At 43.3% G+C, this 14,180-nt stretch overlaps 1 non-coding gene across 1 annotated transcript; it reads right to left on the minus strand.

Annotated features, from left to right (window-relative positions):
* Positions 1-7,562: 7,562 nt before the first annotated feature.
* trnag-ucc (transfer RNA glycine (anticodon UCC)) lies at positions 7,563-7,634 on the minus strand. Its single transcript has one exon. It is a non-coding gene; the product is annotated as a tRNA-Gly (tRNA).
* Positions 7,635-14,180: the final 6,546 nt, after the last annotated feature.

The following is a 14,180-nucleotide window of genomic DNA, read 5'->3' on the forward strand; positions in this document are numbered from 1 at the left end:
GGTGCGGGCGTCCTCGCGTCTCTCCAGGTTGGACGATCAGTACAAGTCTCGTCTGCACAGAGAAAATTTGTCTGGTTTCTCCCCACTGTGAATGGTACAATGTTTTTTCAGGCTGTGTAACTGGTTAAAATTCTTTCCACAGTTAGTGCACTGGAACACTCTCACTCGGGTGTGTGTGTCTCGCTGCTATTCCAGTCACAGTGATGTTTGAAATCTTTTCCCACGGATGGAACAGATCAACATTTCTCCTATATTTTAAGGCCGATAATCTTCAGGTGCTGGTGAATAGAGTGACTGTCAGATCTTGACGTGATGTTTGGTTTGAGTTTCTTTTCTGCAAATCCTCCCCTTCTAATACCCTGTAAAAGGAGCTAACAAAAGTCCTCACTGTGAATACGGAATAGAAATTCAGAACAGGCAATTCTAGTTTCGATGGAACATTCTACCCGCTCATTCCCCAAGACAGTAAATCCCCGTCCCACACACTCACCCTCCTCCCTCTGCTGAAACCCATATCCATCGCACCACTTCCAACAATTTTCCTTCTATTTAATGTTTCTGTATTGAAGATCCCGACTAGGACTGGTTTCAGTTCCACACTCACATTCCCTCTCCTCTTCTGAAGGTGCTAGTTCTGGCTTGGTTCAGTTCTGCACTCACTGCTCCCAACCCTCTCCTCCCCTGAAGGTGCTGACTCTGGTTGGATTCTGTTCTACACTCACTGGTTCCCCTCTCCTCTCCTGAAGATGCTCACTCTTGCTGTGTGTATATGGTCTGCCCCTCATTTCGAGACTATGTCCCTCCCTGTAGCTGCCTGTAAGCAGTCCATATGTAATACCTCCCAAATTTTGCGACGGAATCTCCCTGACCAGTCACCATTTCTCCTTCATTTAAAGACTATCCCTGACCTATCACAATTTCTCCTTTATTTGCAGACAGTCCCTGACCAGTCAGCATTTCAGCTTCATTGACAGACACTCCCTGACCAAACATAATTTCTCCTTCATTTACAAACTCTCTCTGACCAGTCAGCATTTTCCTTCATTAATAGACGCTCCCTGGCCCATCACTATTTCTTCTTCATTTATGGACATTACCTGACCTGTCAACATTTCTCCTGCATTCACAGACACTCCCGGACCAATCACCGTTCCTCCTTCATTTACAGACACTCCTTGACCAGTTACCATTTCTTCTTCATTATCAAACGCTGCCTGAGAAGTCACCATTTCTCCATCATTTATAGATACTCCCTAACCCGTCACCGTTTCTCCTTCATTTATAGACACTCCCTGACCTGTCACCATGTCCTCTCCCATTTATAGATACTCCCTTACCAGACGCCATTTCACCTGCATTTATAAACGCTCCCTGACCCGTCACCATTCCTCCTTCATTTATCGACACGCCCTGACCTGTCACCATTTCGATTTCATTTATAGACACTCCCTAACCAGACACGACTTTTCCTTCATTTACAGACACTCCCTAATCAGACAATTTTTTCTTCATTTGCAGACACTCCCTGACCGATCACCATTTCTTCTTCATTTACAGACATTCACTGTCCCGTCCCCATTACTCTTTCATTTATAGGCACTCCCTGACCCTTCACCGCTTCTCCTTCATATATAGACACTCCCTCACCTGGCACCATTTATCCTTCATTTAGAGACAATCCCTGTCCAGTCACCATTTATCCTTCATTGACAGACACTCCCTAACTAGTCAGCATTTCTCCTTCATTTACAGACACCCCCTGACCTGTCACCAGTTCTCCTTCATTTCCAGACACTCCATGACCAGTCACCATTTATCCTTCATTTACGGACACTCCATGACCAGTCACAATTTCTCCTTCATTTAGAGACACTTCCTGACCAATCACTATTTCTCCTTCATTGACAGACGCTCCCTGAACGTCCCCATTTCTACTTCATTTGGACACACTTCCTAACCAATCACCATTTCTCCTTCATTGACAGACGCTCCCTGACCGTCCCCATTTCTACTTTATTTACAGACACTCCCTGAACAATCACATTTCTCCTTCATTTGCAGACACTCCCTGACCGGTTATCATTTCTGCTTCATTTACTGACACTCCCTGACCAGTCACCTCCTCTCACCGCATCTCCCTCCAGATGTCCGTTCACTTGTGAGCAAGGCCCTTGCCATCCACAATCTTATTGCGGATGGCTGCATTTAGGAACATTGGAACAGGAGTTGGCCATTCAGCCCCACGAGCCGGTTCCGCCATTCAATTCGATCATGGCTGATTTATATCTTAACTTTATCTCCCCTACCTAGTATCATAGCCCTTAATACTTTGGCCAAACAAAAATCTATCAATCTCGATTTTCAAATTTACAATTGACCCCCAGCCTCAACAGCTTTTTGGAGTGAAGAGAGTTCCAGATTTCCACTCCCCTTTGTGTGAAGAATTGCATCCTGACGTCACCCCTCAATGGCCGAGCTCTAATTTTAAGATGATTCCCGCTTGTTCTGGACTCTCCCAGCAGAGGAAATAGTTTATCTCCATCTACTCTATCAAAAGCTCTAATCATCTTAAACACCTCAATTAGATCAATCCTTAATCTTGTTTATTCAAGAGAATACACGTCTAGTCTACGCATCTGTGCTCATCATTTACATAATTCATCACCATAAGTACAGGATAGAAATTCAGAACACACAGTTCGAGTTTCTATGGAACATTCTTTTCTCCCTTGCCCCTCCTAAGCTGTGAATGCCCCGTCTAACACACTCTCCCTCCTTGCCCCTATTAAGCGGTCAATCCCCGTCCCACACGATCTCCCACCCTGCCCCTATTAAGCTGTAAATCAACCGTCCCACACTCTCCCTCCTTGCCCCTATTAAGCTGTAAATCCCCCGTCCCACACTCTCTCCCTTCTTGCCCCTTTAAAGCTGTAAATCCCCCGTCCCACACACTCTCCCTCCTTGCTCTCATTAAGCTGTAAATCCCCCGTCCCACACTATCCCTCCTTGCCCCAATTAAACACTGAATTCCCCCATCCCACACACTATCCCTCCGTGACACTTCCTCGCTGTTTGAAATCCAGATTCATTGCAGGATCTATTTTTCCTCCCTTTCTCTCCTGAAGGTTCTGCGTGATGTTGGGTTTCGAGCCCAGTCACAGTTTACCCTCCAGTACCCGGCCAAGTGGTAATTCTGCAACTGTGAGCCTGTACAGCGAGCTGCGGGCGTTTCAACTATGGGGAGCAGCACAGTCACCGTCCCTGGCTGATTCCGTCCGGCAAAGCTGAGGCCAACGGGAGCAGATCAACAACAACCTGCATTTACACTGAGCGGAGTCTCAGCAACACCGAGTGCGGCTCAGGCCCCGAATCAGAGCCGGGAGACCCGGGGGATCGGGCGGGCGGGGGTCCCGGGACTCCATTACACCCATCACCCAGCGCCTCCCCCGTCCTACCCGCCGCTTCCCGTTTTTTTCTCCCGTTTCCACCGAGTCGGACTCGCGAACAAAGGAAAGGAGCGATGCCTTCCCAGAATGCACGGCGGGCCTGGGGAGCATGCGCAGTCTGAGCGGGAAGTCAGCGCGTTCGAGAGATAGAGGGGTTTCTGGGGCATTGCGGATTGTGGGGCCTCCGGCAGCCATTAGTCTCCATGCGTCGGTTAGTGTTTTATTGCCCGCGTCGCGCACAGAACCGTTTCTCGAAATACAGACTGAGGAATTCAGAGCCGGTTTGCTAAACAGACACTGACCGTACAATGTAGAAAATTTATTTTCAATTTTTTTTCTCGTGACTCAGTGGAAGAAAAACACTTCCCCCAGGGACCCAAAAAATAATATCTTCTGACTGGAGTTTTCATCAAATCCCAATAAAGGTCAATGCATGCTCGCCCTTCACTTCACTTCAAGTAATAAATAAAATTAGACATCGACGTTACTTGAAAAACATTTTAATTACAGTATAAATACAGTAAATAAAAGATCAGGTTGAGTTTCACTTAAATAATGTGACGGATGGGTCTGCCTGTTGTTCATGACCTCATTCCAATCTGGATCACAAGATGAAAGCTCGACATTCATATCAGGTGCGCTGTTGACTCGGTTTCTTTCTCTTGTTTTTAACATTCTCAAAGTCGAAAATCCCAGTTCGCACATGTAGGCTGTTGTGAATGGCAGCAAAACAGAACACTAATCTTAGTCAACAGAGGATATTCTTTGAAAGCACTGAGCCAAAAAGAAGACACACTGAATGACTTGTGGCGTGTTTTCAGTGTGCTCACAGGTGAGTCGCACCAGCTCGTTTTCTTACTCAGGCATCAAGTTTAGTTTAATTTTCTATTCAGGATTTTCCTTCAAATTTTCAAATCCCTCTGCAGAGAAGTCGCGACAAAAATTGTCAGACAGAGCAGCGAGATGTAACTGTATGACACATTTCATTTCATTTCATTTCATTCACTTTACCTTCATTGGTGCTGTTCTCCTCAATGTGTTGTAACAGTGTTGGGAACATGGAATATCTCGGGAGATTACTTTTCAGTCGGGCTTGCCACAGTTCTAATGACTTCTGGAATGTTTTTTTATCTGTTCACAATGTCGAAACAAATCATTGCCTCTTCCTTGTAACTTCAAATTCAGTTCCTTTAAAATTGAGAACATGTCAGCCAGGTAAGACAACTTCATGAACCAACTGTCATCATAAAATACATTTGCAAAATTAAATGTTTCTCTACCAGAAAAATGTGAATCTCTTTCCTGAGGTCGTAAACCCTTGTAAGCACCCTGCCCCGTGACAGCCGTCGTACTTCAGTGTGAAACAGTAAATGAGTAAGCTCAGCTCCCATTTCTGAGCATAATGCTTCAAAAAGCCTGCAGTACAGTGAGCTTCCTTTAATGAAATTAACAATTTTCACTACTTCCTTCAGTACTGCCATCAGATCAGGGGGAACAGCCTTGGGCTCCAAAGCCTCGTGGTGAATGAAACAGTGATTCTAACCATCATTACCAGCTGCCTCAGATATTCATCTCACAACTCCGCTATTTCTACCTGTCATATTTGCTGCACAATCACTTGGAATTTCTTTGCAATTAGCCCAGTCCAATTTGTATTTTCCATCTACACAGTCATGCAGTGCTTCGAATATCTCTGCTCCTGTTTTATTTGTTGGTAAAGTTAGACAACACAACAAAACTTCCATTAAGTCATCTTGCCCGACATATCTCACAGAAACTAACAGTGTTGCACAATTTGAAATATCAGTACTTTCGACAAGTTGGATAGCAAAATCCCCGGCTGACTGTAACCTAGCAATAAGCTTGGCTTCTAAATGGTCAGCAATAGAACATATTCGCCGAGACATTGTGTTATCACTGAGAGGAATGGTTCTCAATTTTTCAGCAGGCTTCTCGACAAAGATTGTCCGCACCATATCCAGAGATGCTGGAAGAATAAGTTTTTCGCCAACTGTATGGGCCATTTTCTCTTTTTCCACACGATATGCGACTAAATATGACACCAGTTGTGCCTTATCATTCAGAGCAGTTGACAGACTAAGAACTTGTGCTGATAACTTTAATCCCTGTTTCTTCCTTTAAAAATATTCAAGCGTGTGATCAACGAGTTCCCCATGTGTTGTCAATAAATGACTTTTTAATTTTGACGAGTTTTAAACTCTTGTTTCCAAGCACCTCGCTAAAATTAACACACTGGGGCTTTCGATCTTGGTTTGCGTTTGCACAATTGATGAAACCACATTTCAAAAAAGCCTCACGATACTGATTCATCCTCGATGTGGTCGGTGATTCAGAGGTGGTTCAGACCCGGTCGATATGGCAGAAGAGCGTCCATCATTAATTGAACTTTCTGTTGCAGAAGAACTTCTTTCTCTTCTTACAAAACGATTAATTTTGGGGAAATAAAGTTTGATGATTAAGACGCCCCCGACTCCTTTCCCCTTGATACTGGACTTACACCAGCACCACAAACCGTGGCTTGGAGGCGAGGAAGAGCGTGTCCTTGCAGTTGCTCGGAAAAAGTAAACATAACTGAAAGTGTATTCCACCAGAAAAAGGCCATCGCTCCACAGAATGAAATGACTGCCTGCCATCTTCCTAACGGAAATTACCTGTGAAATGATTGCCTGCCATCTGCCCAACGAAAATTACCTGTGAAATGACTGCCTGCCATCTGCCTAACCGGATATTACCTGTGAAATGATTGCCTGCTATTTGCCCAACGGAAACTACCGAATACAGATGTGAAAGTAAATTTCAGTCCAACATTCAACCAATCAATTTCACGCAATCACAAGTTTTGACGACAAGACTGCCTGTGACATATCATCTACTTATGAAATAAATGTTTGCCCTTTTCTTATTTGATGTCCAGTTTTGATTCATTTTATTTTCCTGGGTTTGTATTGTGACCGTACCCATTTAATGGCAGTGAGCTGATATTGTCAATCGGGCTCAGCATTCTCTGGCGAGCAGCTACCGGCCTTATAAGCTCCGCTGATAACCTGATATCTGAAGAATTTCCTTTCCATGTTTCATTATATTTATACTTTTCTATTTAGGTTAAAACGAGGGGGCACAATGTTAAAAACAAAGCAATTTGGCAACATACAGGTCTCCCCAGTAAACGCAAGAGCACGCAGAATAAATCTCAATGGAACAAACCTCTTCTCTTTCATTCCCACTGGAAAAAATCCGAAAAGACCAAACCCTTTCCTATTCCCTCCCATTGCATAGGATCACAAAGAGAAAAACTCCTTCTCATTCCAAGCCATTATAGAGAGTTCGTTGCCCAGAACTGAGCACGGTACTCTAAATGAGGACTAACCAGAGCTCTGTATAACTTCCACTCCTTTTTATTTCCGTTCCCTTGAGATAAAGATCAAAATTTCATCTCCATTTTAACTTCTTTTTAGTGATTTAGTAATCACTGTTGGTGATATCTGTACTTGGATCCACATATGCCTCGATTCCCCTGGACTGCAAAAATCTATCGATCTCAGCTTTGATTATATTCAACGACTGAGCATCCACAGCCCTCTGGGGTTGAGAATTCCAAAGATTCACAACACTTTCAGTGAAGAAATTCTCCCTAATTTCGATCCTAAATGGCCGGCCCCTTATCTTGAGACTGTGACCTCTAGTTCTTGATTCTCCAGCAGGGTAATCAGCCTCTCCTCACCGACCCTGTCAAACCACCTAAGAATTTTATACGTTTCAATGCGATCACCTACCATTCTTCTAAACTCCAGCGAATATAAGCCAATATTACACAATATTTCAACATAGTACAATTGCAGCAAGACCTCCTTACTTTTATATTCCAACACCCTTGCAATAAAGGCTGACATATCATTTGACTTCCTCACTCTCATTCGACCCTTGCTAACTCACCATTCTCAGTATGTTTTTCCTCTGTTCCTTCTATAGGGAAAAGAAATGAACATTGAAAACATTTTAATGTAATTACAGCGGTTTATATTTTGGAAACAATATCCAGCTGAACTGCATCAAATTCGATGACAAACTTCTAGTTTCAAAAGGAAGTGAATTAATAGCGATGGCTGGGAATCGAACCCGGGTCAACTGCTTGGAAGGCAGCTATGCTCACCACTATACCACCATCGCTGACCATCTACCGCCATAAAATAGTTCCTAAACATTAAACCCTAAACAGACACTGCAGGCTTTTGGATTTTGTCCTTCATTTCAACTGGTTTCTGACGGATCCTTTCTCGCTCTGTTGCAGTTCCAGTTTCCGCCCAGTAGTTGTCGCCAACCCCCGATCAGAACAGCCAGTAATTCTTCACCTTTTCTCGGACTGAAGAGACGGTCGATACCTGCAATACTTCACCAGTTGGAAAAACATTTTGCCGCAGCTCACATCAGCCATTGAGTAAAGTTAAATAGTTACATTAAATCATTACAGAGACCGGACGACCAGCTGGGCACGAGTGGCAGCTTAATAGTCAAGCCTATAAGATCTTTTGAAAGGACAGGGAAATAGGGAATGAAGGCAGAGTAGCAATATTATTAAAGGACAATATTACAGCAGTTGAAAGATACAATATCAGTGAGGGTGAGCGGGCAGTGTAAACACTCTGAGAGAGACCCATCACAAGTGGCCCCACTGTACTCCTCCAGAAGGTATAAGAAGGGCGAGTGGGGGAGGAAATACTTAATTCATTGTGAAAGTATTGTGGAAATGTCTGGAAGAGGAAAAACCGGCGGTAAAGCTCGGTCCAAGGCCAAGTCTCGCTCATCCCGGGCCGGACTGCAGTTCCCTGTGGGCCGTGTTCACAGGCTCCTGCGAAAGGGGAACTACGTTGAACGTGTGGGTGCCAGATCCCCGGTCTATCTGGCTGCTTTGTTCGAGCATCTGACGGCTGAAATCCTCGAGCTGGCCGGCAACGCGGCCCGGGACAACAAGAAGAATCGCATCATCCCCAGACACCTGCAGCTGGCCATCCGCAACGACGAGGAGCTCAACAAGCTGATGGGATGGGTGACCATCGCTCAGGGCGGGGTGCTGCCTAATATCCAGGCCGTGCTGTTGCCGAAGAAAAGCGCTGTGAGCATCAAAAAGAAGTGAAGCGTCCAAAATTTAATCTAATAACAGGACAAGGTCAGGACCAATCTTATTAATTACTTTGACTAATTAACAGTAAGAGTAAATAAGGGTAACCTGGTAGATGTAATATATTTGGATTTTCAGATAGCCTTATATAAGGTACCGCATTGTAGAATCATGGCAAAGTTCAGTCTATGTGGAGTCAGGGGACAGGTAGCGGAATGGATAGCAAGCTGGCGACAAAAAAGAAAACAGAGAATATGGGTTACGGTTAGCTGCTTAGAGTGGCAAAAAGTGGGAAGTGGTTTAACACAGGGATCAGTGCTGGGACCACTGCTGTTCACAATTAACATTAACGATTTGGATTCGGGAATCGGAAGTACAATTTCAAAATTTGACGATGATACCAAATTGGGGGGTACAGTTAATACAAAGGAAGAATGTGTCAAAATGCAAGAGGACATTAATAAACTTGCAGAATGAAGAATAAGGAGGTCACATATTGTTTGGATAATAAGTCTAAACAGGATAGAGGAGCAATGGGATCGAGAGCTACAGATACACAAATTACTAAAAGTGGCAACTGAAAGTAGCTTCGCCAGCGTTACCGTCTGACAAAGACACTCGCCCTCAATCTGTGAAAAGATGATGACCATGAACTGGGACTGAAGCCGAACACATCCCCAGTTACAGTGAGGCCCGGCCCGGACATCTCCTTCTCCCTGTTTTATATCAGATAGTATCCCACCTTCATGTCCAGCACTGGAGAGAGAGAAACAGTATCAGTCTTAGACTCCTATCAGTGTCTAAATCACGCACAATAGCAATATCCACCTTCATATTCAGCACCAGCGAGAGAGAGGGAGGAAGACACGGGGAGAGAGACAGAGAGTGGTGAGACACAGTGACAGACAGACGTAAACAGTATTAGTTCCAGACTGACCGGTAAAGTTCCATTTTATGCAGAAAGATCGCGCTGGTGAGACAGAAGATGCAATTTCATCTCTCACTGATATTGTACAAGGGACAGACACACTATTAATCCCACACTCAGGGACAGTGCAGAGAATGACAAAAACAATGGGCCACATTTAACCCTCTTTTGCCTGTTGTACCATCTGAAGTTTTCCAGCTCAAGGCTGTTCGATATTACTCTTAGTGACCGAGAATTTCATTCCGGTTAAATTAATCTGGGTCTGTTGCTGTCAGATATTAATCCTACACGGTCCCAGCAAATACACCAACTCCCACTTTCCTCCCATGTTTCTCCAAGATTGGTTTGAGAAATCCTCCCTCCAGTTTCGGAGTCACACGTTTATTTATCAGTAGAGGGGCCAAAATTGAATAGCTCATTCCACAGCCGCCCACTTTATCTATGAACGGCGCTTTACCATTAAAAGATATGGACAGGAACAGCAGGGATGGAAACATCTAGTTTCATGGATGGAGATTGTAAAGTCAGTCTGGATTCCAGCGTTAGGCACTGGTGGAATCCCATCTGTTTCCCATTCTGGTGCCTGTTCCTGCACTGCCTGTGGACCCCATTCCCTCTGACCTTTCCCCCAGCCCCACTTCCATTGCTCAGACTCTGAAAAATTCCAATTGGGGAAAGTCTCCATCGATTTTTGTATTGGGAATTATACCAGATATCTGCGCATGCGTGTTTCAGCCCAGCCCCCAGGGCTGGTTGTGGGTGAGCAGAAGAGCGCATGCGCGCTCCCCTCCCCCAGCTCGGCCAGTGGGCGCCATTCCCTCAGTGAGCGGAAGAAGATGCTTTCAAACAGCCGGGAATGGAGAGATCACGGCCCCCGGAGGAAGGGAGCAAAGAGCAGCCTCGTTACAGCAGCTCATCGCATCGGGACCGTGTCCGCAGATGGGCTCAGAGATCGGCATTGAATCCGGGGGAAGGTCAGGGGGAGTCCGGGGGCTGTTTTGTCAGAGGCGGAGTGGATCAGGAACTGGTCCCTGAAAATGGAGTGAGCGGGGGAAGTGAGAGGTCATTCTCGGGCTGTGTGTGTACAGCGTGTGTCCAGGGGAAGGGAGACAGAATGGGAAGAACCTACTATTTAAAATCATTGATGCTTTCTCTCCCCAAACCAGCAGTGAATGTTCCTGGTTAAGTTCCAGCCTCACCCTGTTTGTTGTTATTGGACAGTGAAGAGTGGAAACAGAGTCGGACAGTGAGGATGTGGGGAGTTATACAAAGAGCATATTATTGCAGGCACCAGGTGAGAAGTGTGAAGGACACATTTCAAACAAAGGCTGTTTGCTTTCAGTTGAACGGTTAGTCCCATGGGTGAGGAGATTGGTAACCTGACCCGCACATCACGTAGTCCCATTCATGGATCAGTGCAGGGGTTGGGTTGTGTCTGGATGTCTCTAAATTGTTATAAAGCAGCCCAACACACCTGGTGTGCAGAAGCTGAGTGCTGCAGTGCTGCAGTGGAATCAGATACTGATACTGTTTGTAGCGCTGGTTTTCATTTGTGGATATTCAAAATAATTATTAACAGATATTAAACTGATCAGTTTTGTATTTTCCACCTCACCTGTTCTTGAGTTACAAGAGATACGTTTCTTTTTACAGGCAAACCCTTGAAGGAGCCAGAATAAATGTGAAATTACGTCCACCCGAGGCAAAGGAACAGTGCTGCCAACTCCTTCTCACACACAGTATGTATATTATCACTCACAGAGCACGGAGACGCAGACAGCTCATCAGTTCCACAGTCTCAGACAGCAGAAGTAGTCAGTCCCACACGGATCCCAAAGTTCCAGAGACACATTTTCAATCCAACAGTCAAACAGAGCAGGTGAGGCAGACACTGTTCCATTTCTCCCGAACTCAGTCCCGCTGGAAGGTAGTTACAAAAATCCCAGTCCAAAGTCTCGCTTTCAGATTGTCAATTTCACAAAAGGGCAACATTAGCCATGAAATAAATACCAGATACCCCGAGATTCAAATTGAATACTTGTTCAGAACTCGCTCACACACGTGAGTTTAATACATGCAGCATCCATTCGAATAGTGTACCATTCGAATACAAATTGCAAGTCCAAAAATCATGTATAGTATCAGATTGAGAAATCCTGTGACAGTGTAACCTGAGAAACAAATTAGATACCAGTTTATAATATACTCATAGTATGAGTTTTAAAGATACAGTATCAATTGTATTAGCACAGACAGAGATACACATTACATACCAGTCCAAAAATGTTATAAAATAAAATTTAACAATTCAGTTTCAATTCCCTAAGTGCAGACTGATCTACACATGATATAGCAATTCAAAAATGTCATCATGACAGTTTGAAAGATACATTATCATTCACAATATTACTCACAGAGATACAGATTTAATAGTAGTCCAAAAGCACACAAATTATTTGATTAAAACCTCCAGCATCAAATCCTGAAGTTTTTCCAAATTTACCAATTAAATAATGAGAAAAATTATTTAAACATTGAGTTATTAAAGTACAGTATTGAATACCATAATGTAATCTGAGAAAATAGTTACATACAGATACAGAATGAATCTCACAGTCAGATACAGTAAAGAGACGCACAGACACATAATAAATCCCACATTCACACACAGTACCAGAGATGACAGATACAGAATAAATCTCACACTCACACACAGTACCAGAAATTGACAGATACAGAATGAATCTCATACTCATATAGAGTACCAGGAACAGACTGTATCTCACTCACACACAGTACCACAAACTGACAGATACAGAATGAATGTCACAGTCACATTACTGCAGACTGAGTTACACATTGCATACCTGTCCAAAGATCTCATAGTGTCAGATTGAAAGATACTGTATCAATTCCACTAGTTCAGACTGAGCAACATATTAGATATATTGGTAAATACTCATACAGCATTATACTGAAATAAACATTATCAATTCCTTTGGTACAGACTGAGCTACACAATACATAAAAGTCCAAAAACCTCATAAATGTTCAGACTGGAAGATACAGCTTCAATTCTATTAGCACTGCCTGAGCTGTACATTACATCCCAGACTGAAAATCCCATAAAATATTAGACTGAAAGAGAGAGTATCGATTCCATGAGTGCAGACTGAGCCACACGTTATATAGCAGTCCAAGAATCTCATAATGTATCAGACTCAAAGATACAACATCAAATCCATTAGCACAGACTGAACTATATGTTACTCACCAGTCCAAAAATCTCACAGAGTATCAGATTGAATGATTCAATATCACTTCCATTATTGAGGACTGAGCAACACATCACATTCCAGTCCAAAAATCTCATACATTATCAGACTGATAGATACAGTATCAATTCCTTTAGTGCAGGAAGAGCTACATATTACATACCAGTCCAAAAATCTCATACAGTGTTAGACTCAGATACAGACTTAATCCCATTATTGCAGACTGAGCTACACATCACATTCCAGTCCAAAAATCTCATACAATATCAGACTGATAGATACAGTATCAATTCCTTTAGTGCAGGATGAGCTACATATTACTTATCAGTCCAAAAATCTCATACAGTGTTAGAGTCAGATACAGAATTAATCCCATTATCGCAGACTGAGCTACACATTACATACCAGTTCTGTAATTTCAACATGAAAAGACTGAAAAGTACATTATCATTCACAATAAAGTTCAGAGATTAAGATGGAACACGACTCCAAAACTCACACACGTTGTTTGATTAAAGAAAATCGAAAAGTGTATCCATATTAACAAATTAAATACTCGAAGAACTGAATATACTTTAAAGTATTAAAAATACAGTTTCAAATCCGATACTGTAATCTGAAATAAGAATACAGAATTAATCCAGACTTGCACATTGTCTCAGAGACTGAATTACAGAATTAATCCCACACTGAGATAAAATAGCAGCAAATGGCAGATACAGAATGTATCCAACACTCACAGACAGTACCAGAGACTGACAGGTACTGGAGATAAACAGATACAGAATGAATCCATCACTTTTATGTCGTACCTTAGACTGACAGATGCAGGATGTACCCTACGCTCACACTCAGTAGTGGAGACTGATAGATACAGAATGAATCCCAAACTCACGCACAGTACCAGAGACAGACAGGTCGAGAATAAACCCCACTCTCATACACAGTCCCAGAGACAGACAGATGGAGATTAAACCCCACTCTCATGCACAGTACCTGAGACTGACCTCTACTGGACGTACGCGAGAACTGTAAAAGAGCGGAACAAATTCACATCATCTGTCATGGTTGCAGAAACAGGACAATGTGCAATGTGAGGAAAGTCTCTGTCTGCAACTATTACTCTCGTATGATAGTGAAAAATGAAGACAATTGATTCAAAATAAGGTTTTTGTTTTACTCATTCGATAGTTGTGAATTTATCGCTTTATTTTTCACTGTACATTGCACAGTATTTCTCTGTGATTTCTCAGGACACGATTTACATTGCTCCTCTACCCCGTTTCGACTCTTCTTTACTAAGCAGTATGTGGCCTCCTTATTCCCCCAAGTGAAACGCGCCACCTCACGCCTTTCTATATTGAAATTCAATGGCCATTGAAACGGCCGTTCTG

The sequence above is a fragment of the Heptranchias perlo genome, unplaced genomic scaffold (assembly GCF_035084215.1).
Source record: "Heptranchias perlo isolate sHepPer1 unplaced genomic scaffold, sHepPer1.hap1 HAP1_SCAFFOLD_43, whole genome shotgun sequence".
Lineage (NCBI taxonomy): Eukaryota > Metazoa > Chordata > Chondrichthyes > Hexanchiformes > Hexanchidae > Heptranchias > Heptranchias perlo.